Source organism: Zonotrichia albicollis, chromosome 12 (assembly GCF_047830755.1).
Source record: "Zonotrichia albicollis isolate bZonAlb1 chromosome 12, bZonAlb1.hap1, whole genome shotgun sequence".
Classification (NCBI taxonomy): Eukaryota; Metazoa; Chordata; class Aves; order Passeriformes; family Passerellidae; genus Zonotrichia; species Zonotrichia albicollis.
The window spans coordinates 1,952,103-1,976,338 of NC_133830.1; the positions used below are offsets into that span (position 1 = coordinate 1,952,103).

General features: G+C 45.3%; 1 protein-coding gene across 6 annotated transcripts in view; it reads right to left on the reverse strand.

Moving 5' to 3' along the window:
• LOC102064532 (contactin-4) overlaps positions 1-24,236 on the reverse strand; it is a 275,228-nt gene that overhangs the window by 224,622 nt on the left and 26,370 nt on the right. For all 6 annotated transcript variants that reach the window (XM_074550309.1, XM_074550310.1, XM_074550305.1 and 3 more), the window contains exon 2: positions 9,323-9,367. The gene's annotated coding sequence lies outside the window, so the exon portion shown is untranslated. The remainder of the gene's footprint in view (positions 1-9,322; positions 9,368-24,236) is intronic.

Consider the following 24,236-nt stretch of genomic DNA (forward strand, 5'->3'; position numbering starts at 1 on the left):
AATTATCTATTCCTCACTGACATCTTCCACTAAATGGAACATTTAATTAATTTGGTCCTAGGCCAGTCTGATCTCTTCTGCTCGCACGGAGACGAGCACGACTTGCAACTCTCTGGCACCGCTTCTTCTCCTCCTCCTCCTCCCCCTCAAAAGGAACTTTAGTTGTTTACAGAATAGATACAAGAAAAGCCAAGCTGGTACAGTGACACATCATTAGTTAAAAATACACCACAGCATAAAGAGCTTTAGTGCCGAGAGCGCGTCGGAATGCGGAATTACACGAAAATGGCTTAGGAAGGAAAATGAAAGTCATCTGGAAAGTGGTGATTTTTCCTGCTACAGGCTGCAACAGAACAAAAAAGACTTCAAGCACTTTATGTTATTGCAGAAAGCCAACTTTAGCGCAATTAACCAAGTTGGAAAGACGGTATAAAGGGTTGTAAAAATACTTGGAATGTATTAGCATCTCTGAAATGCAGATGGTAAACAGAGGGTGTGAGGAGAGGAAGGGAGGGAGGTCTCAAAAGCCAACACAAAGTGCAGGACCCTGGCCAGAGGCAGCACAACCAGCAGAGACAATTGTGATTTGCAGCGAGTTGCAGGAAGCTCTGAAGACAGAGAGTTGGAAATGCAGCAGAGATGAGAGAGCTCCTGGGCTGATTCCTGAGCAAAGCCCAGAGCCAGTGAGCTCCTCGATGAGCTGGGACTGCAGAGCACAGCACGGGGAGGCTGAGCTCAGCCCAAAACCACAGCAGAGCCCAGAGCTGGGAGCTCTCTGTGAGAGACAAAGCTCAGCTCCTGCCTGAGGCTGGTGGTGATGCTGCCTCATGGCCCCGAGCTGCTCAGAGAGAGCCCAGGTGCACAACTCAGAACACAAATATGGGCAGAGACCCTCTGAAATAAACCATTTATGGCTTGGCTTGAAATAGAGCTCAGACTGAAATAAAACCAGCAGGTGAAATGTCATCAGGTACCAGCATCTGCACAACACCTGCAGAAAGGTTTGGGTTGGAAGGGACCTTAAATCCCATCCAGTCCCACCCCTGCCATGGGCAGGGACCCTTCCACTGTCCCAGGCTGCTCCAGCCTGGCCTCGGACATTTCCAGGGATCCAGGGGCAGCCACATTTCCTCTGTGCCAGGGCCTCACCATCCTCACAGAGAATTTCTCCCTAACTGACCAATCTTCCACCCACTGACATCAGCGTGAGCAGCCCCAAGCACACCCAAGGCATTGGGAATGCTGGAAAGCTGAAGATCAGACAGTTTAAAATCCTGATGCATAAAAAGAAATTATAACCAGAATAGTCCTGTAGCTGTGCCAAGAGGAATTACCAGTATGAGACTGTCAATAGTGGGGGCTCGAGTTCCAGGGTGTAACACAGCACAGCCCACTGCAGCTTCAGGGCTGCCAAAGAAGTCACCAAGAAAAAGTGAAAAAGGTGCTCTAGTGACATTTTAAAGGGGGGAAAAAACAGAGGTAGCTCTAATCACCATCCTCCGATGAAGTGTTTTAATTCTAGGATAACAGACTGTGGCAAAACCTAAATAAAAACAAAGAGAATCAGGACACATCTGTTCAGCATGAAACATTATTTTTCCCCCGTCTGCTTCCTATGGAAGAAAAAAGACTTCAAGGACTGAGGATAAGATCTCCTGTATCAAAGCAGGTGATACAGTAGAGTTGTGATAATTCTCGTGGAATGAGAGGAACGAAGATTAAGAGGAAAATGAGGAAATGAGAGATCTTTGAACTGCTTTGAAGTAGGGCACCAAAAAGCTGCTCCAAATTCCCATTAACTTCAGCAGTGCATGAAATGCAGTTTACTGCCTGCGTGGCTCCATGTTCTGGAAATTCCAATAGTGGGCAGTTAAACCCTGGAAATCCATGAATTATTAGGGACAGCAGCACAGCTCTGCACGCTCAGAGCTGGCAGTGAGTCAGCAGCACAAAGGGAAGCACAGATCTCACAGGAACAGGCACAGGGAAGAGCTGATGGCCAGGAGCTTTTGGTGTGAGGAGGGATGAAAAGAGTGGCTGTGAGACTGAAGTGATAACTCCTGAAGGATTTACAAGTGTGAGGGAGCTGAAGTGGTGGGAAAAGAGCAGAAGGAATTACAGACTGGAGACAAAAAGTGAGTCAGGTTCCAGCTCCCTCTTTGTGCCACATGGTGTATTGAGGACAGCTGCCACTCAATAAAGCCTAAAATAACTTTTTACTAGAAAACTTTGAGCAGGGCAGTTGCACTACTTCACCTCCACAGATCCATTCCAAATTCAATATAAACCACCAGAATTTGCAACATGGTACAGGCAGATCAATCATTTAAAAAGAGCATTAAAAGAAATCAAAATATGTATTTGCAAGTCTGGAGATTAGGATGTTGTTCTTGAAATGGTATAAACAGGAACAGTGACAAATTTGAATGAATCAAACAAACCAAAACCATCTTGTTTTCCTTCTCAATAAAGACAACTGCGAAACTTGAGAAAGACAACTTGAGAAACTAAGATCCAAATTCAAAGGAAAGTTCAAAACTGACCCTAAGGAATATTTCTTTCTCCTCCCTTCAGCTGGCAGATGGATCCTTTGAAACAATAAATCCATTTGCCAAATACTTCTAGGGGATCAAGGGATGCAAATTTTCACCAACATAAAGACAGAGAAAACATGGAAACATTTCTTGAGTGATGCACACTCCAACACCTTAATGCACAACCACATCCATAATATTTTTATTGTAACTAAAAGGGTGACAAAATCAGTTCTAGCAAAGATTAGACTGAATATTTTAGTCCACAAAGATTAATCTGAATTACACATTTCCTCAAGAACCTTTGTTTCTGTTTGAGTTGTTGATTTTGAGGCATTAAATATATTAAAAATGAGGAGTAAAATCAAAGTGTGCCACAGTGAGCCATGAGGGGCTGGCAGCATCAGGTGTTTCATCCAGACTTTGCTTTGGTTTGGAGTTTCCTAATTTCTCAGTCTCACAGAATCCCAGACTGGTTTGGGTTGGGAGGGACCTTAAAGCTCATCCAGCTCCATCCCTGGCACCTTCCACGATTTCAGATTGCTCCAAGCCCTGTCCAGCCTGGCCTGGAACCTGAGCAAAGACTTTAAAGCCACTGGTGGAGCATCAAACCTGGCAGCAATAATTCCAGCACAATTCCAGCACTAAACCAAACCTTTGTGTTTGCCAATTTAGCTTTTTTCTTCTTTGCCTTATGAGGCTGTGGGTTAAAAGGGGCACGAGAGATGCACATTCAGTACACCTCATTTCCATCCGTAAAGTAAATGTTTAATATTCCAGGAGTCGGAAATTAATTTCCTAAATGTTAATTGACGCTATTTCAAATCGCTGAGGGCACATTGAAGGCATTTCAAATGATTAACACAAGATTTGATGGCAAAGGAGCCATTTCAGTAATGGGCAGAGCCACAGCCATCCCTCCTGTCCCACCTGCAGCAAGAAACACTCACTGAAAACCCAGTGAAATGGGGGAATTTCACCTGACCAAAATCCAACCACCTCCAGCCTGATTCTGTGTCCTTCACTTGGGGACAGAGCAGCTTTTAGGGCTGTTTTGGGTTTTTTTTTGATTTGCACAGTGGACATCACTGATGACACAAGTGGAGGCTTGTGACCGTGTTCACGGGGGTTCTTGGATTGGGGAAGAGACCAGGATCTGACTCCATGTTCCAGAAGGCTGATTTATTATGTTATGATATATATTACATTCAAACTATACTAAAAAAAATAGAAGAAAAGGTTTCATCAGAAGAATAAGAATAGAAAAGAATGATAACAAAGGTTTGTGTCTCAGACAGAGTCCGAGCCAGCTGACTGTGATTGGCCATTAATTACAAACCAACCAACATGAGACCAATCCCAGATGCACCTGTTGCATTCCACAGCAGCAGATAACCATTGGTTACATTTTGTTCCTGAGGCCTCTCACTTCTCAGGATGAAAAAACCCTAAGGAAAGGATTTTTCATAAAAGTTGTCTGCGACAGAGGCTGTTCAAGCCACTCAGCCCTTCACAAGCACATCCTTAACTAACCAAAATTATTAAATAATCAAAATAATTGAAAGAAAAAAAAACACCATAACCCCCCAGCTGCTTTGCAGCCCCACAGGGTGCAGGACAAACTCCAGCTCTGGCCTGGGATAATCATGGAGAGGTGTCAGGGGCTGAGGAGTGAGCAGCAATCCAGGTGTTCTGGGGGGAGCACATCACTGTGGGAGGAGATGGGCGCTCTCCTGCTGCAGCTCTGCCTCTCCAGCATTTGGCAGCAGCTCTACACTCACTCAAGCACCCCTGGAGGCACAGCCACCACCAGCTCGGGGATGACTGATGCTGCATCTCCAGCAGCAAATCCCACTGTGATTTTAATTGAATTCCAGCAGCCATTTTATTTATTTTTTTTTTCCCCACACAGCCTCTCCACTCTCTATTTCCTTCTTGCTCCCAGTGATTCAGCAGTTTATTCCTCACTACACTAATCCCTCCATGAGACAGCTTCTCATCCCTTTCAAGCAGTGCTCATGACAGCAGCTGCCCATATCACTGGTGTTTGGGGGTCTTTTTTTCCCTATTAAATTGGAATTTATCTCAGACACGCTTTGGCTTTCAGGCTCCACCACTTTTCCAGCCATGAGGAGCATCATGAGTCCTCACACTGTGCTCATCCAGTCTCTCAGCTGAGCTGATGACAGCCTTGCAGGAATTAAAAAAGGAGACAGAAAAATGGAAATCTGCAGCCCAGAGAATCACAAACAAGCAGTGACACCTGGAACCTAAACCAGCTGTGAAATGTTCTTCAGAATACCTGGAAAACACATGTTTGCCATTTACAGGGGACTCCACTGACCTGCCAGCTGCCTGTTTGAGTGACTCACCTAACAGGGGCAGAACTTCAGTTAATAGGAGGAAAAAAAAATAGGGAAAACAAACCTAAAAGGTGCAGAAATTCAGTTAATAGGAGAAAAAATAAGGAAAACAAACTGGCAGGAGCCAGCTGTGACAAAACTCCCAGCAACTCCTATCATTCAATAACACCTTGGAATCCAGGCTGACCCATCCTGACCCAGCTATTTAGGCAGAGGCTCAAAACTCAGCCCAGTGACTCTTTGTTGTAGTAATGAGCAGTTTAAAACCACCATAATTGCTTCTGACCATAATCATCCAACAGCCATGAGCTGTTTATCTGAGAAAAATTAATCCTCAAAGGGTGACCCTCATGTCCACAACGTGTTCTCAGCCATGGAGTGATTGATAAGTTATTCCAAGCCAGTCCACAGAACCACTGGTAGTGGCATTTTATCATCAAAGCTCCTTTGCCCTTAATCAAAGGCTAATTCAACATGAAATCCTTAAATATGGGCTGCACCACAAGATAAAGTTAGCAACCTTGAAAAGGCTGGGAAATGGCAATTTGCACACACAAACACAAGATTGAGAGCTCCCATCATAACCTGCCTCATCAATCACCAGCTGCAGTGGCTTCAGCAGGACTATTTCCAGAGTATATTAAACTTCACCACATCTTAACCTTCTTGTAAGGCCACAATAATCTCTTTTATAATATCAAACAAGTGCAGAAGGGCAGACTCGCTTTGTGCCAAAGTATGCCTTGTGTCAGATTTCAGATTTAACAGCCCTGTTGCCTTCCCAGACGTTCATTTCAGCCCCATATTCCCACTCAGGGAGCACAGACAACACTTCTCACACATATTATGAAAGGAAATGCTCTGAAATGCTGGAATGAGGCACATCCCTTGAGGTATCACCTGGTAATTACCTGTGCTTCCAAAATCTCCTTGCAAGGGAAAGATCTGGCCAGGCACTTAACTGAACTCAAATTTATCCTATTGTCCAAGTATTTATCATGATGTTAGGGTGAAAAGTGAAGTCATGAGGACTCCATCCTAAGTATTACTCCGGTTAAATAAAAAAAAACAACCAAAAACACCAAAACAAATACTCCAAATTTCAAGCAAAATGCAGACTCTGCAATAACAAATTACAATCAGGCTTGTATCAAAAAGCTGCCATCTCACTCTGCTGCAAAGTCAGGATGCTCTCTCCCAGCCCATCCTCTAAAAACACAACTTAAACCACCCTAAAACGGCAGTTTTGGTGATTCAGTTTATTAAATTACTTCAGAACAGCTCACTTTGTTTTAATTTTGGGGGTTTTTGGGTGGCACAAGGAACCCAAGTGATGAGGGAGAAGTAAGCAGCCAAGGAAAGGGATGGCAGAGAGGCACAGAAGGTGAAAAGCAGGAGAAAGGAATCAGGCTGGAAGCAGGAGATAATGAAGAGGAAAAGAAAGGACACAGCAGATTTTCAGAGGATTAGGAAGAGTATGAGGATGTGGTGGCAGACACATCCGAGAGTGAGGAGCCAGGGAAGGAGGACAATTGAGGATCCTGGGAAGCAGAAGGATGCCTGGAGCTCACAAACAACCCTTGTCTTTGAAGGAGGGATCTAAAAATTGCATGTTGGAGGCAGTTCAGTGTCCATCCAAGCAATCCTCTCCCACACTGACCCCAGCCCTTCCAGCTGAGCCAAGAGCTGCCAGACACAAAATCACACAAACAGTCACACACCAGGCAAATGGGAAGCTGCCCATGGACAAAACCAGTCCCAATCTTGTCAAACCATGCCCTAAATCCAGACTCTGCCCAGCACAATCTCTTCTTTTCAGAGCATTCAGTTTTAGGCCATTTCTCCAGCACAACTGTGCATTGTCTGCTGGTAATAATTCTAATTAAATTTACACTCTGAGCCTGGTTGTGGGATACAAAGCACAGATGCTGCAAACTCTAAGAGGACTGCTGGCCTGTCACTGTTTTAATTAGCTTGACAGGTAATCAGGTAGAATTTTGTAATTATACCACTGCAAAGCACAAATGTTTCAAGTTCCTTTCTCCTGGAGCCACTTTGGTCAAGCACAGGCAGTTCTGAGCCACAAGACCAGAAGCAAAACTCAAACTTGGCTTCCTCAGGGCCTGGCTTTGACTCAGCAAGGCTCATGTGCTGCTGAGGAGCGTGGGAGAGAAACTCCTGCCCTCCCCCAGAGATGAAATATGTATAAAAGCTGAATCTGCAGTCCCCAAATGTGTCATTTTGCCAAGTACAGCAGCGTGTGTGACCACTTTTCCCTAAAAATCGTGCTGTGCTTGCTCCTTTTGAGAGCACAGGCCTGGATCCCAAGGCCGCTGGGGCAGGGGCAGGCCTTGGGTACACAAAATTCACTTTTTGGGGTATCTCAGCAGCTTGGGTGACATTGCTATTCCCACTCCCCACACAAGAACCAAATTCTGCCTTGTGGGGCCATTTCCAGACCCAAACACCCCATGGGGCACTGCTGACCTTCTAATGACACATTCACCACATGAGCTTTTATTTCAAACACCCCTTCACTCCCAGTGCCATTGATGCCTTCTAGGCTACCTAAAAACAGAGGCCAGACAGAATTAAGGGATTAAAAAGCTGTTCTATTTATTTAAGGGCCTTTAGGTACATTTAGGGCACACAAAGCCCCCTGACAGGTCAGGGTTTTCACACTTTTATAAATTTGGTCCATTTGGATATTGGGGGTGAATCTGCCAATTCCAGCTCCAGGTAATGAAGTCATTGACCCCAAGTTTGCTCCCCCAACTCCCTTTTGTTCCCATCTCTGGCCCTGAGGCAGTGAGGTGTCCTTGATTGCCAGGCCTGGAGAGGAATTGTTGTGTCTGCCCCAAATGGGAAAGCAGCAGCTCACACTGGGTGTGGGGTTTGGAGTTACACACTAAAGAACTGCAGGGTTACAGAGAGATGGAAAATAGAAAAGCTGAAATCCTGAGGCATCCCCAGAATGGAGGCACTGAACCCAAATTCCAGTCACATCCTCACTAATGAGGAGTGTTTACCCAAGAGTTAAAGGCTCTGTAAACAGAAAGCAATTTCCATCCTCCTGGCTGGGCTGGTGTCAGCATTTGCAAACCATTACCAGCGTGCCCAGAACTGTCTGCTCCAGTCCTCCACACTCCCTATCAAACTGGCATTTAAGGATTTGGAATGCAGAACACAAGGCTGCAGCCTAAAAATAATATCCTGAGATTTGATCCTGCACTTCTTATTCAGGCTCAATTAATCAAGGTTGCCTAACTCTTCAGAAGTACTTTTCATCAGCAGATTGAAAACACTTCCCACATGAAATGGGGATCAGCGTCTCCTTTTTTACTGTGGGGAACCTGAAAATGAGATTTCACCTGGGAAGGAGCTCTGAGGCTAATTTAGGAGTACTGTCCAAAGGGATGAGGAGTCCATTATTCAAAGTTATCTTTTATATTAAGAAATAAGCTTTTCCTTTTAGACCACTAGAAAGACTAGAAAGTGATCTATCACAGGATTTATCATGCTGTCTCTGAAAACCTCACACCAAGAGAGCCCATTCCAAAAGAGTCAGGCTGAACGAGAGTATTTACTTGATCTCCATCTTCAGTTTTCATTGTGAACACCCCCCAGGATTAAGGAGAAACTCCCAAGAATTAAGAAATTAAATATTTTTGTCAGAAACCATCTGCAGTCTCTCTGAACAGACACAGTAATAACATCTAAAACTAAGACAACATTCATTTTTCAAATAATTGTAAGCTCTGAAAACATCTTGTTCTCCTTTGGAAACAGCATCATTCAGATTTAAAAGCATGTTGGAAAAAACCCCCTCCAGATAATTTCAGGGTCTGTAGAACAAAACTCACCTCTCCACTAACAAGATTGATTCCCTTTGACATTCAAACTGAGAGGCCATTAAGAAAATTTCAGTTTCAGAAACACCACAGGTTTTTTTGACTAATTCAATTGCAGAGTCAATCATTCAATGATTAATTAAACACCAATTTTGAAAATCTCTTGACAAGAACAATGGGAGCCTAACCAGAAAAAAAAAACCCTGAAACATTATTGGTAACAAGATATCAATATCCCTTTGAAAAAGAGTCACTCTATAGCTTCCATACATCCTGTTAAATATATATAATTTACAATTTACCATTTACAATAATAGCTGAAAGCAAATTGTTCCACATTTTCCATAAGCCTTCCAATGTAGGATTACATAAATGTAACATATACACTTAAATGCAGATTTATAAATTCTTTTAAAAAGAAATCAAAACCCCCTGCAAGGACACACAGAAACTCCAGGACAAATTCTTTAAAACACAAACAACACAAAGGAGATTCTGACATTCAATGCAATGATGTTAAGAATAAAGAGAAATTAACACCAACACATCAGAACTAGTATTAAACAATCCTTACCTTCTCCAGTGCATGATATGAAGCCTTCAGTCAAATTTCCAATACCTGAAAGAAGAAATTCAAATGGAATGTTGGTTATGCTGATATTTTAAGACACTAAATTAATTCTTGCTATTGTCCATTTGTCTTGCAGGCAGAGAGGCTGTCTTGGATGACTTTTATTTATTTGCTGTTTTCACCTTGCCACGAGACAACAGCAGGAACCTGCTCAGGTCCTTTTGCACTGCTCCCCTCAATCCATGAGGTCTCTTCTCCAAAACCCCCAACCCCTGCCCTGGGGTTCAACCTTCCCACCTGGGATGACTCAAACCTTCATTTTCCCACCTCTGATTTCGCTAAAGGCTGAAACCCTTCCCCTGATAACTCAGCTGACAACAAACCACCCTAAATCCCACAGAAAGAGGCTGAAGCAGAGCCATTTCCCATTAGATCATCCAAAACACATGCTAATAAAATTTGAAAAAAAATAAGAAAAAAACCAGGAAACTTATCCAACACATGATTTAAACCTAAAGCTTCACATGTTTGGTAGCTAGGTATGGGTCACACAGAGAACAGATGGCAAATGGAGATGATGTTTATGAAACTAGAATTCAGTGGGCACCAGAAATGCAGCAAAAATCATACATTGTAAGGAAATATGAGCTTTTTTTACACTATCAACACATCCCAGATAGGACAGGCAGAAAAAGAAGTCTGACATTTTGCCTGAAGATAAGCACACATTTCCTGGGTTGTAGCTTAAATTCCAATTTGATGTGAGGAAGTCACAGCCAGAGGAGAGCCCTGCTCTGGTAATGGGGTTGCTACTCAAGTCCCTGAGAATCAGATATTGAGAAGAAATTCCCCCCTGTGAGGGTGGGCAGGGGCTGGGATGGAATTCCCAGAGCAGCTGGGGCTGCCCTGGATCCCTGGAGGTGTCCCAGGCCAGGCTGGACACTGGGGCTGGGAGCCCATGGTGTCCCTGCCATGGCAGGGGTGCACTGGGATTTAAAATCCCTTCCAACCCAAACCATTCTGGGATTCTATGGATCTAAAAAGCTGCTACACCCCATTCTGTACTAGGGAATTGCACCCTGCACAGCCTAAAGGGATATTTTCATTCACCATGGATGCACCACTCCCACCCACCAGCAGCTTTCAGCAAGGACCCAGCCTGACATCTCCCAGCCAGAGAGCTCCACTCATGGACCAGCAGCTGGCACAGCTCGATTTTCCATCTGGATTATTGGAATTCAGGACATCCCTGTGGCTGTCCTGGAGTGCCAGGGGGCTCAGAGACCTGGGCACAGAGGCCAAGATGCCTGTGGTTTTGATTATGACCCATGGAGCAAATTACTATCCTTAGATGAAGATCTGCAACCCACAAAAGTTTAAGTAGAATAATAATCAGTTTGTCAGGAGGTGAAAAATAGATTTTTGGGGTTTTTAGAATGGGGGTTCAGGGGGCAAGATGGAGGCCAAGAAGAAGGACGAGGAGAAATCTGGGCGTGTCCAGCCTATCTTTTGCTGTGATGCTGTCAGGTTGGCACTTTTAGATTGGTTTAGAGTAGAAGCTCACTGTCTAATATAAGTGATAGGTATTGGGAAGTAACTGTAAATATTGTACAGGTAGTTTTTAGTATAGAAAGATAACACCACCCTGGGGGCAGGCAGAGTGCCTCTGACTGCCCTGCTGGACAGGAGAAAGAGTTTTATAGATGAGAAACAATAAACAACCTTGAGACTGAGAATGAAGAGCTCTGACTCCTTCAACCACTGGGCTGGGAAAAGAGACTTTCTAATGAATCTCAGTCACTGTGAGCAGCTAAAGCCCCAAGACTGGATTTCCTGGATTTCAGGAGCTCTTCCCTCCTGAGCTGGGAGGGGAACAGGTGGGATGCAGCCCCAGCCCCGGGTCTGGGAAAGCTTTCCCATGAGGAGCAGGCTGGAGGCAGGCAGAGCCAGATGGAGCCCACCGAAGTGAGCACAGCGCCGCGGAGAGCGGGGAAATATTTGACATTCAGAGCTTTGCTAATTAGACGTGGAGAAGAAACGAAAGGTTTCGTACCAATCAAAATATTACTCTGTTTACTCTAACTGTTCAACTTATCACTTCACTCAGGCAAAGTTTGGGAGAACAACTCGCACAAGTTAAGCAACGCTCCGCCACCAACGTCGCTGTGTATTTTTAGACGCTACAAAGCCCTGGCTGCTGAAAACAAAGCAAAAAAAAAACCAAAACCCTGCAGTTTTGGCTCAGCCAAGCCTGGTCTGCTCAGTACAGCGAGATTTGGAGCCCACCAGGCTCCCAGACACCCCTGAACCCCGTGGGCACGCACAAGAGGTGTCTCACAGAGCACCTGCACAGCAACCCCCAGAGCTGCACCTCACCACGCTTTGGGCTTTTGTTTCTCCATCCCTCTCATGCCTGTGTGCAGAACCGAGCTCGGGTGGCTTTTTTTGGAGCTGACGTGGGAGACTCTGGATGAAATCTTGGTTTTTCTCTTCCCCCACACCCCAGCCAGTGCAGTTACTACAAAGCTCACGATGCTTTCTCCTGCTGGAGCTGCTCGCCTTGGGTGGAGCACAAAGCTCATCGCTCATCGCCCATCCAGCACTTTGGATACTTCATCATTTTGGGCTGGAAGGAACAGGTGACTGGTTAAAAAACCCCTAAATTCTGATTCTGTCTGCTTAGCAGCTGAAGGCAGCAGCACACAACCACTCAAACCCCTCAGAAACTGCAGGTTCCAACAACAGGAACACTCCTAGGGACAATTTCTTGAAACACTCTGCCTTGGCAGAGAGATGCTGACTCAAACCAGGGAGGAGGCACACTGAGAATATTCTGTTTTCAGCACAGGATTTCATCCTGTAGGAATTGCAGCTACTCCTAATGAAACCTGCAGATCTGGTGCTCAGGTGGTGACCTGGCAGTGCTGAGCTGATTTGTCAGCTCCTCTCAGAGGGCTTTTCCCACCTTTAAAATTCTGTGTTGGAGATGGTGATTAAATTAATTGTACATTATCCTCACCAGCAGCACTGGTTGGAAAACCTACAGCTTTTCAATTATATTCCCCTCAAACATCAGCAGTGCCCAAGCAATTTTGCTAAATAATAAAGAAACCTCCCCTAGCCTGGAGGGTTTGGCCAGGAATTCAAACCCACACCTTCATCCCAGGTGAAAAACAACCTGGAACAGGAACTGGGGGGCACAGACTGTGCTCCCTCCCTCGGGTGACACTATGGAAGACAGCACACTAAAATCTGAATTTAGCACGTTCAGTATTTTCTGCATCCCTTGTCAACAGAAGGCTTTGAAAAAAACCCTTCAGAACACGGAGAGGAAGTTGTCTCCAAAGGAAAAGGCAACAACACTTTTAGTGCAGCTCCCCAGCCACCACTGCAGTCGTTCTTGAAGCTGTAACTTCCAAAAAAACCCAAGAACAAACTCAGTTTTGTGCAAGCCTCATTTCGCGTAAAGGAACAGCACATCCTTCAAGAGGGGAAAAAAAACGACTTAAGGAGAGAAAATAAAAATAGAGAGGATTCATTTCACAGTAATACTGTGTATTTGCACAGAAAAAATTCCACTTTTTTTGTGGAGGCAGTTCTTTGGGAGCTGGCAAGAGGGAGCACTGATGAGTGCTGCACAAGTGCTGATCTCTCAGCTGCTGCCAGCAGAAATCCATGCATTACCCTGAGTTTCTATTGACACAAACTTGTGCACAGGGGGCTGAAAGCAGCACTCCCAGAGAAACCTGAGGGGCTTTTACCACCTGGAGGATTTTTAGCATCTTTTGCAGATCCTGCCATCCCTAAAGCATCTTTGCTCAGAGCACTGGAGCCCAGGCTGCAGGAAGGAAAGGGTGATGGGGCTTCCCTGGGGAAGGAAACCAAGCCCGGCCCAGGGCTGGGACATTACTGAGCACCAGGCTGGGATTCCTCACGCCAGAATTCTCCCTTGCCGACTGCAAGCACACAGCAACTCATTTTATTTTATTTTTTTCCTGTCCCTGGCTCTGTTGTGGGTTTAGGTTTATGGAATCAGCCTCCTCTGGCACTGTTTTGCATCGCCTGCCAAACCATAAACTTGTCCTATCTTCCAAACTCTGTTTTAAGCCAAGATTAAATAAAACTATGAGATTTTGCATCTCTGCTTCCCTCTAGTCTCAAACTAGAGCCCTCAGACTGCAGATTTGTCTTTATCTCAAGCCCCTGTACACTGTAAAGATCTTTTCCTGCTCCTGTTGTCTAACATGAACTTCCAAACCTTCCACACAATACTCCTCAGTAAGGCTAAAGGAACATGACAGCCAAAATTTTGAGGACTAAGGGCTCATTAATAAATGCTAATAAGCAATCCAGTGCACCTGAAGCTGCTCCTGCTTCTCTTCATTTCCAGCAGCCCTTAAGAGGAAAGCTGCTCTGTTCCACCCCTATTCCTGCTCCAAGAGGACATTCCCAGCACAAAATTGTGGGGGCCTGAATATACGTTGTATTGTGGGATCTGTGTGGGTCCGAGTTGCTCCAAACGAGCTGCAGCTGCAGGGTCCTTAGTTGGGCAGCAGCTGTAGCTCGTGAAGGTAACTGAGATAAATAGGGGTGGATCGAGAGCCCAAGAGGAGCCCCTGAGAAGACAGGAAGGACTGTGCTGCAGAGAATGGAGAAGAGCCCCAGCAGTGAAGCAAGAACAAAGCTGCAGCGAAGATTGCAACAACTGGTGACCCCGACGTGATGAAGAACACACAACCAAACATTGAAAGAAGGTATGGAATCCCCCGGACAGCCGAGAGCTGTGGCAGCCTGAGAGCTGGGACTGTAGAATATAATATGGCCTTTGAATTAAGGAGCTGTAGCAGCAGAAAGCTGGAAGAATATGGCCTTTAAAGAAAAGAGCCTTGGAACATTGAAAGACAGCCGAGAGCTGGGACTGTATAGGGATATGCATATATTCTATGTATGTATCTAGGACAGCTGAGAGCTGGGACTGTATGCATATTGTAATTGTATAATTGTTAAAAGAAAAGGGGGGAAATGTGGGGGCCTGAATATATGCTGTATTGTGGGATCTGTGTGGGTCCGAGTTGCTCCAAACGAGCTGCAGCTGCAGGGTCCTTGGTTGGGCAGCAGCTGTAGCTCGTGAAGGTAACTGAGATAAATAGGGGTGGGTCAAGAGCCCAGGAGGAGCCCCTGAGAAGAGAGAAAGGACTGTGCTGCAGAGAATGGAGAAGAGCCCCAGCAGAGAGGCAAGAACAACACTGCAGTGAAGATTACAACACAAAATCCGTGCCCAGCCAGCTCTGCCCCAGTCCTGCCTATGCTGCTTCTCCAAACAAAGCCAGAGGGTGTGAACTCTGAATTTCCACCACCTGGATCAGCATCACCCACAGCCCTTCCTCCTGCTCGCCCATTTCAGCGCTGGATTGATTGTGGGAGCTCAAAGGAGCAGACAGAGTTTTCTGCAGCTGAAATATAAATCCCACGTGCAGAGGCATTTCCTGTGCATTTAAACACTGTTTAGTGAGTCAGCCAAAATCATTCTGCAAGTGTCATCCATCTCCTGGAGGAAAAGCTCCAGCAGCCCAACCCAGCACAGCCCTCCCAGGGACTGAGGGCTTCCACTCCCCAGCAAAATGCTGTCAGAACACAGAGCTTGTGTGATTTGTTCTAACTAAAAGAAGTGCAAAAAATTATATTTCAAACTCTTCTTTGGTCTCATCAAGTGGAATTGAGAGTTACAATTTTATATTGAGTTTTCAGGCTTTACAATTCCATTTGTTGGCTGTCATTTGCTTCACAAATGAACAGAACACTGAGATTTCTCTGACAATCCCTCCAAACAATTGTAGTGCCTGTATTTATTATCAATATGCAGCCATGCAGGTCAAAGGGATTCACCAGCTGATTCCTCAATTGAACTTGTAAGGTGCATAACCCTTAAAATTCTCTCTACTGCTTAAAATGGGATTTGCTGCTCCATCAAAAAAAACTTTTACTGACTGTAAAAAAAACTTTCAGTGACTGCACAGAGCAGAAGCTCCTGTTTGAAGGATGCTCTCCCCAAGCTGTTTTCCCACAGGGATTCATGTGGAGAGCCCACGGATCAGGAAAAAGCCCAGGAGAACTCCAGGAGCTGCACTCGGAGGGGATGATGTGTTCGTCACCTTCCTACTTGAAATGCAAAGTAATGACACAAATTAAATTGGTTTTCCTTGTCTGAGTGATGCCTCTGTCTCCCCCAAAGTGCTGATTAAGAGATCCTCCTCTCATCTGCATGGAGCCCAGCAACTCCCCAGAGATTATTGACGCTGAACCTGCCGGGGTTTGGTGACACAAAGGGACAATCCTGACACACCTGAACCTGCCAGGACAATCCGGACACACCTGAACCTGCCAGGACAATCCGGACACACCTGAACCTGCCGGGCTTTGGTGACACAAAGGGACAATCCTGACACACCTGAACCTGCCAGGACAATCCTGACACAGCTGAACCTGCCAGGCTTTGGTGGCACAAAGGGACAATCCTGACACACCTGAACCTGCCAGGCTTTGGTGACACAAAGGGACAATCCTGACACACCTGAACCTGCCAGGACAATCCTGACACACCTGAACCTGCCGGGCTTTGGTGACACAAAGGGACAATCCTGACACACCTGAACCTGCCAGGACAATCCTGACACACCTGAACCTGCCAGGCTTTGGTGACACAAAGGGACAATCCTGACACACCTGAACCTGCCAGGCTTTGGTGACACAAAGGGACAATCCTGACACACCTGAACCTGCCAGGACAATCCTGACACACCTGAACCTGTGGGGCTTTGGTGACACCAAGGGACAATTCTGACACAGGCACAATTTGGGCTTGTGGCTTTTCCCTACCCACATGAAACACCTTCATTTCATTCTCCAAGCAGCACAAGGGGATGGGGTGTACCAGCTCTCTTAAGGAAATAACCAGATTTTAGTCACCATCACCATAAACTGCAGGTAATAATATTAGGTAATAATCAATACCAAAATTAGGTAACAATCAATACCAAAATTAGGTAATAATCCTAATTTTAATGAGGTGTCAGTGGAGCTTTTCTAAAGCTGTACAAGCCTAAACTTCACTCCCTGTCCTGAGGAGATGAGGCTGTGTGAGCTCCCCAAGCTCATGCTCTGAGACAATCCCATCACAACTCAAGAAAAACTGAAGGGATTTTGTAAAACTTGTGGATTTCTGCTCTTTCTAGTGGGCCAAAGTCTGTCTTCAGAGCAGCAGAGCCCAATGTCACATCCTGGCATGAGATCTTCAGCACAACTCAGCCAGCTACACCTGCCAGGGCACCACCAGCTCCCTTCATTCCTCATTCCCATCACTCCATTATTAAATGTTTTCTTGCTGGGATTGCAGTGCCAGAAGCAAAAACTGGGAGTGATCAGAAACCTCTCTAATCACCTGCAACCAATTACAAAGCACCAAACAGCAAAGGTCACGGATAAAAAACCAAATCAGGCACTGAGTAATGAATGTCTACACCACACAGCATAATCAGCAGCCCTGAGAGTTCATTTCCCAGGTTTGACCATTGGTTTTTTATCTGAGGTGACAACTCAGTGCTTATTTACCCCAAGGTGTGCATTCACAGCCCCCTGATTGTTGCAAACAAAGGCATTAAATATTTCCTGCTACTCCAGCCTTTCCAACTTGGAGCAGAACCATCTCCCAGCACTCAGCAGTGAGGTTTTCATGACCTTCTGTGGTGAGGAATCATCCTGTGCAGGGAGATGAGATGGATGCACGCCCACGGCCTCTCCTCGCCGCCGCTACAGCTCCATCACCATTAAATTGTTTGTTTTGCTCCTTCTTAATTTGTTCCTTGTCCTTGCAAACCCCAAGACATTTCAGATCGCCCACACCCTCCCTCAGCACCGTGTTCTCCACAAAAACAAGGGCTCCTGCCTTCCAAGCTGCTGCCTTTGAAGAATTGCTGAGAAGCTGCACAAGTAGGTCAGGCAGTGCAGAGGCACAGGGGAGGCTACAGAGGGGTTTGGGGTTTCTTGTGGCCACATCAGCCCCAAAAATGACATTTCCAGGTGCTCACCCCCATTCTTTCATGTGGAAACAGCAACAGGGTGAGTAAGAGATGTAAGTTTATGTTGCTCTGTTCCACCAGCATGGATCAAAGCTGGATGAGCACAGGTGTCACAGACATCTTTTATGGAAAATCCTTTCCTTAGGACTTTTGCTCATGAGAAGCCTCAGGAATAAAATGTAAACATTGATTATCTGCTGCTGTGGAATGCAACAGTGGATCTGTGATTGGTCTCATGTGGTTGTTTCTAATTCATGGCCAATCACAGTCAGCTGGCTCAGACTCTCAGAGTTCAGGAGCTTTTGTCACCATTCCATTCCTTCCTTTCTGTTCAAGCCTTCTGATGAAATCCTTTCTTTTAGTATCGTTTTATATAATATATATAATAAAATAATAAATCAGCCTTCTGAAACATGGAGTCAGATCCTCATCACTTCCCTCATCCTTGGACCCCTGTGAACACCATCACACAGAGCTGTGACGATGAAAACACCAAAAAATGAAAAATCAAAACTTGAAATGCTGGGGAGAAAGTCCCAAAGGTTTCCAGGTTCTCAGAATAACCTGGGGGTGTTTGGGGTGGGAGGCACGGGGCCAGCTGAGCCTGCTCACCCCAACAGTGCCTCAACACAAGCAGCATTTTCCTTTATTTAAATTTTATTTATTTTAACCCATTATCTCCGGGAACAAAGGGGTGGAGCTGAAGTTTCACTGATGTATTCCTATTTATTAATGCCCTGAAAACCAGCAGAGCCACATGAACTCTGCTCCTGCTCGTGGGGTCTCACCAAGAGCCCTGGACACAGCCAGGAGAGGAAATGTCCCACTGGAAAGGCAGTGGAGAGCCAAGAAAACCTCAACTCCAACTTGAGAAAAGCTCCTATTTTAACAAATTCTGAATTGCAACCAAACAGAACTGTAGCATTACCAATTTTTAAGACAATTATTTAGCAAGTCCTGGATGCCACTAAGGAAACCTGGAAAAAAGCCGCTTTGGCATCAAGAGCCAGCTGGAAAAGGTGATAAAATCCAGGATTTTGAGAGCAGGAAAATCATACATGAGCTACCAAAAATATCAATATTTTCCCCTTATTCAGCTGCTGGAAGCAGTGAGCACAAAGGAAAGCAAGTAAGAGTAATAAAATTGTTATGGCATCAGCAAAAGCCTCCCAAAAACCCTCCCCAAAGCAGGAGAATGTCAATAGTGACCGGGGTACAATAAACCTCCCTTCCCTGCAAAAAGCATCCAGGATTTCTTGGGCACAGCAATTCCATCCCTAATCAGCAATCCATGCTAGGAAATTGTGTCTCAGTCAAATAATTTTTCCAGAGGATTCATAAAACACCCCAAAATATTGAAAAAGTGGCAATAAAATACAACATTTCCTAAGGTAAGTTCCTTCTGAATTATGGATTATAAATGAAGTCATTGAGACATCCAAAAATCTCATTATTTAGGAGCAACAGACAGCAACTAAAGGGGAGTTCAAGCCCTACAAGGAGGAACAAACCCGAAAAGGAAGTTTTTTTCTGTTATTTCTACCAACCCATCTGAAATAAACCATAAAGGTGGAAGATGGGACTGTCCCCCATATGCGACAAGTGCAAGCAGCACATCAAGACAAAAAAATCCCAATTTATTTCATTTAGCACCATCTATTAAATGCACAAATCACATAATTTTCCAAAAAAAAAATTGAAAAATCCTGAACAATGAGTCTAAAATACTTTCAAAACACTCACTAAAGCTAAGAGACCCCAGTGAAGGCCACGTGTATTTATCCCCCATTACCAACATACAGTTAATATTAATTTACAGTTAATATTTAGAGTATTAAATATCAAACTGTAAAATCACAGGAGCTTCAATTGCTCCCTTTAGATTTTTTTCCTAATTTAACTCACATTGTCCTTCTGAATTTGCACAGAGACACTGAATTACAGAAAAAGAAAGGGAAATATAATAACCATAGGATTTGCCAAAGTCCTTTTTTTCTTTTTCTCAATATATGTATAAATTACTCCTTTTTTTCCCTGTCCTTGTGTTCCACAGCTGCAGAGAGACCAGATCAATAATTTCCCCGTGGTTTTGGCCATGGGGACAGAGATGGTTTGGGTTCTGAAGGGGCCCAGGTGTGCTTTAAAGCTGCTGCAGAGGGACAGGCTGGGACATTGCTGGGCTTCTGCAGAGCCAGGAGTTGGATTTGAGGATCCTCATGGCCCCTTCCACCTCAGCATTTCCACAATTCCAAGTTCAGGATAGTTTGAATACCAACACCATTTAAAGCCATTTTAGAAGCTCAGGATTTTTGGGGTTTTTTTGCTGCTCAGCTCTTTTCTGCTCCCAGTGCTGGCGCTCTGTAGTAAACCCCTCAGGTTTAGCCAGGGCCCCTTGGAGAATAGAATGCTGACACAGCGGCAAAGAAGTTTCCTGTCTCCAGGGACATCCGCCTTGTACCTTATCCCTATAGCCATGTAAGGCAATATTGTGTTAAACCCTACTATTGGTCACTTATAGTCACTCTAACACCTTTGCCATTGGTCAGGATTGGATCCAGGCCAAGGGTATAAAAGTAGCACACTGTACCCCTGCTAACTGGGAAGAAGAAGAGCTGAGACCCTTCACAGACCCTACAATAAAGCCATACTCGTGGAACAGCCAGTGTCCTCTGCTTCTCCTCTCTCTACCGTCTGCTGGAGCCTTAGGCCAAGGAAAAGCTACCTAGCAAGCAAAGCTGAAATCACAAGAGCTGCCTAATCACTAAGAGCTGAATATTCCCTGCTTGCTAGGGCTGACCCACGGCCTTGGTCTGAGAGCGAGCTGGCTTCTGGCACCCAGTGCCCTTGGGGACTGAGCTCTGGAGCTGGAACAGCTTGCATAAAATAAGACCAAAGAAAGCTCATTTAGCGCTCCTGCCTCGAACCTTGGGTACCCAGAGCTGAAACTCCCCAGCTGCAGCAGGAAGAGCACAGTGAGGGTGCCAGGCTCTGCCAGGGCCCTCAGCAGCTTCCTTGGCTGGGGTGATGCTCTCTGCAGCTTCCCTGAGATCACAGGGAATCACACACACACACTTGTTTGAGGATCACAGAAAAACCCCTCAAGAGCAGCCAAAACCCTGCTCAGGAAGGGTCAGAATGGGAACTTGGCAACTGAGATCCAAACATGAGGATGAAAGGCTCAGGCAAAGCCAACTGTGTGGGCAGCAGCTCCTGCAGGAGAAACCTGAGCACACAATGGGCTGGGCTGGGAGGGACCTGCAGGATCAGCTCCAACCCCTGCTATGGATCAGGGGTCCCACAGCCCCATCCTGACCCCACCGATATCCAGGGGATCCGAGCTGGCTGCAGAAATCCCCTTACAGACAAATCTCCTTACTGGCAAAACATCAGGGATCTCAAGATAAAGGAAACCAATTTAAAAAAAAATAAATAAATTCCAAATTAAAACAACCAAACTTCTAAGCTGCTTCTGTTTCATCACAAAGTTGCAATTTATTTCTTACTAAAAAAATAGGAATTTTGCTGTTCAAGGGGTCTACAGAAGGTAGAACCTTACCCAAGAATGCATTCAGGCAAATAAGTTGTTTCATAAAGCAATGAGAGCTCTGTGAGATGGTAGAAAGCTATTTTTTACATTTCACAAGTATAAATACATTGTATCTTTATAAATATATAAATAAAGATATAATTATTTAAAGAATTATATAATATTCCACTTGAAACAAGCTGAGACATCCAGCTCCATCAAGACAAGCACTCAGACACTCGAAACTCAAAAATTGAAGGACTTTTTCCCTCATTTCTGCCTTTTATCTTTTAAATAACATATTTAACTAAAGCCTGGGGTCAAGTGAAGCTTAGAGGTAAAGCAGAAAGTCATCCAACAGTTTTGTTATATCTAAATAAATCAGAATGGCTTTAGGTCTGAAGTCTCCATTACTGTTTCCAAGCTGGCTCAAAAGTTTTCAAGAGAAAAAAAACCAAGGCAGCATTTCTACAAATGTCTTAAGGAGAATGAAGATTGATAAAAGTTTTGATTTTTACAAGTGTTTTTGCTTTTCCTGAGAAGTTGGTTTTGGTTTTTCCTTTTCAAAACTAGCAAGTTAGAGGATTTGGCAAGTAAACCCTTTTCTTTTTTTTTTTCCCTAGGGTTTTGGGGTCTTCTAGCCAGTTCTACTAAAAAATACAATAAATTTAAATTTCCCATCAGTGTCAAATCTATTTTATCTCTTTTAGCTCTACTTGAAGCTCCTGCTCAGGGGTGCCTGGAACAGCAGATCCCTGCCCCTCCCGAAAGGGTTAAACCCAACATCCATCATCCCATCAATGCGCTGAATTATTTAGCAGGCAGATGTTTGACTTGAGGTTTTTCTCCAGGTCATAAAGTCCCCAACAGCAAGGAGCCAGCACAACCTGGGGTGAGGCTGCCCAGGGATTCAGCCACACCAAATTCCATTTGTGACCATTTTGTGCCTGTTCTGATGAGAAAACCCCAAATTTTCCCCCACGGAGCATTTACACATCTGTGGAAAAGCACTGAAAACTCGAATTTGATCACTTCTGCACCAAGTTAAGGATATTGCTCATGGTTTAGGTTGGGCCATCTCCAAGTAGGAGGGTGAGGGAATTCTTTTGGGAAAAGCTCCTGGCTCATCATGCCCAGAGCTCTGAGCAATGCATCGTCACAGGGAAATGGCCCCAGTGTCTAAAAGAAGTTGTTACTTAAGAAAAACAAACTGCTCCTTTTTCTTTCCAGTGTTCTTTTCATGGGATTAATAAAATGCAAATAAATATAAATACATAAATATATGGAATAGAATGGAAGGAATTAACCGGTAAATGCCACAGAAGGGAGATACAGGAACAACACACAGAGCAAAAGCTCCGGTGGAAAACACTAAAACTGCATAGCACAGGGTAAATCTTCTTTATGTGCAGCTTCTACAGCCCAGCAATGGAAAACTCCTCATTGTGCTTTAGTTTGATCAGGAGTTCACTAAAACCTCCTCCAAGGTCCTGACCAGCTTTAAAACTCAGCTGACCACCACGGGCTGCTCATGGCTTGCACATAAATCCTAAAGCAGCTCCCACTTAGCCAGACCCAGCTCCAAGATGGTTCTCAAGACAAAATAATCCTTTTTATTTCCAACCACAAGAAAACCAGTAGATATTAGAGACACCTTTCTGGGGACAACAGCACACAAAGATGTTCCACACTTTGTGGAGCGTCACTTTCAAGAAACCAAAGTATTTTCTAAATATTAACATCAGTTTTAGCAAGGGAGGTAAAGCACAGGTGGTATCAGGGTAAGGAAAATCAGGATAAGGAAAATAAAGAGCTCACCAGAGGCACAAATAAAAACACAGAGCTTGATCCTCTGAACAATTACCCAGTCCTCACAAAGATGCTCCCTTCAAGCAAAACTCTCCCTCCTCCACCTTCCTCAATGCCCTGAAGCCCCCCAGCCCCTCCTGAGAGCTCCCCCTGACTCACCAAGGCTGGGACAGATGCTGGGAACTCTGCTCCACCACAGGGCCCAGCCCAGCAGAGCTTGGGGCTCTCCCCCAGCACCTCCTTTAAGGAGCTCCTGCAGCCCCTGCCCTGCCCAGGTGGGTGTCAGCCCCCCAGCCCTGCCCACTGCCCCACCCACAGCACCTGGCTGGGAGTGCTGGCACTGGGAAATGCTCCACCAGGAGGAAAACGAGTGGAAATGCGGCTTTGAGTCCCTCTGGTGGCTGGGGTGGGACAGGAGAGCTGCCAGAGCTGCTCCAAGGAGATGAGCCCATGGCATCACAGACCTGCACAGACCTGGCAGTGCCTGGGGGCACACAATGCAACAGCGAGCAGAGAAAATCTCTTGTTAGATCAGAGGGAAAATCCTCTTAAACATGGGGGTCCCAGCTGAAGCAAAGCCCCTCCTAACCCAGCCCAACAGGAGACAGGGATATCCCAGGAGAGCTCCTTGGTGCCACTCAGAATCCCAAAGATCCTCCCCGATCTTCACATCAGAGAGCCCCAAATGCCAATGAAGTGGCCTTGAGCACACAGGAGCATGGGGCATCTCCCTTCTCTGACGCCTTTTTGGGATTACCTAAAAACAGAGGCCAGACGGAATTAAAGGGGGAAAAAAATGCAGTTTATTTATTGAATGGCCTTTGGTACATGTAAAGCACACAAAGCCCCAGGGGCTACACCCAGAAATGGATGATGGGTCACGGGTTTCACACTTTTATCAGTTTGCTCCATTTGGATATTGGGGGTGAATCTGCCAATTCCAGCTCCAGCTAATGAAGTCATTGACCCCAGATTTGCTGCCCCCAACTCCCTTTTGTTCCCATCTCTGGCCCTGAGGCAGTGAGGTGTCCTTGATTGCCAGGCCTGGAGAGGAATTGTTGTGTCTGCCCCAAATGGGAAAGCAGCAGCTCACACTGAGTGTGGGGTTTGGAGTGACACACTAAGGAACTGCAGGGTTATGAATATATGAAAAATAGAAAAGATGAAATCCTGAGGCATCATCTCCATCCCAGCCCTTCCCAATGAGGACAGAACCCCTCAGCTGGAAACCAGAGCTCCTCTGCAATTCTAGCACAGAAAACACTGAATTTCTTTACCAGAACAAGCAGCTGTAGCTGTGGAGCCTAAGAGGGTGATGGAGGGCTGAGGATGGCAGCAAGGGGAATAAAAACATCATCACTAGCACTGGACATGAAAGCCCCCATTGCCCTTGATGGCATTCATAAAGCACACCCTGAGCAGCAATTACTCCAACAGGGTCACGCTTTGTGCTACACAGGGAGCATCCATCCATGCCAGGCACGGAGGTCACCAGCTCACAGGGATT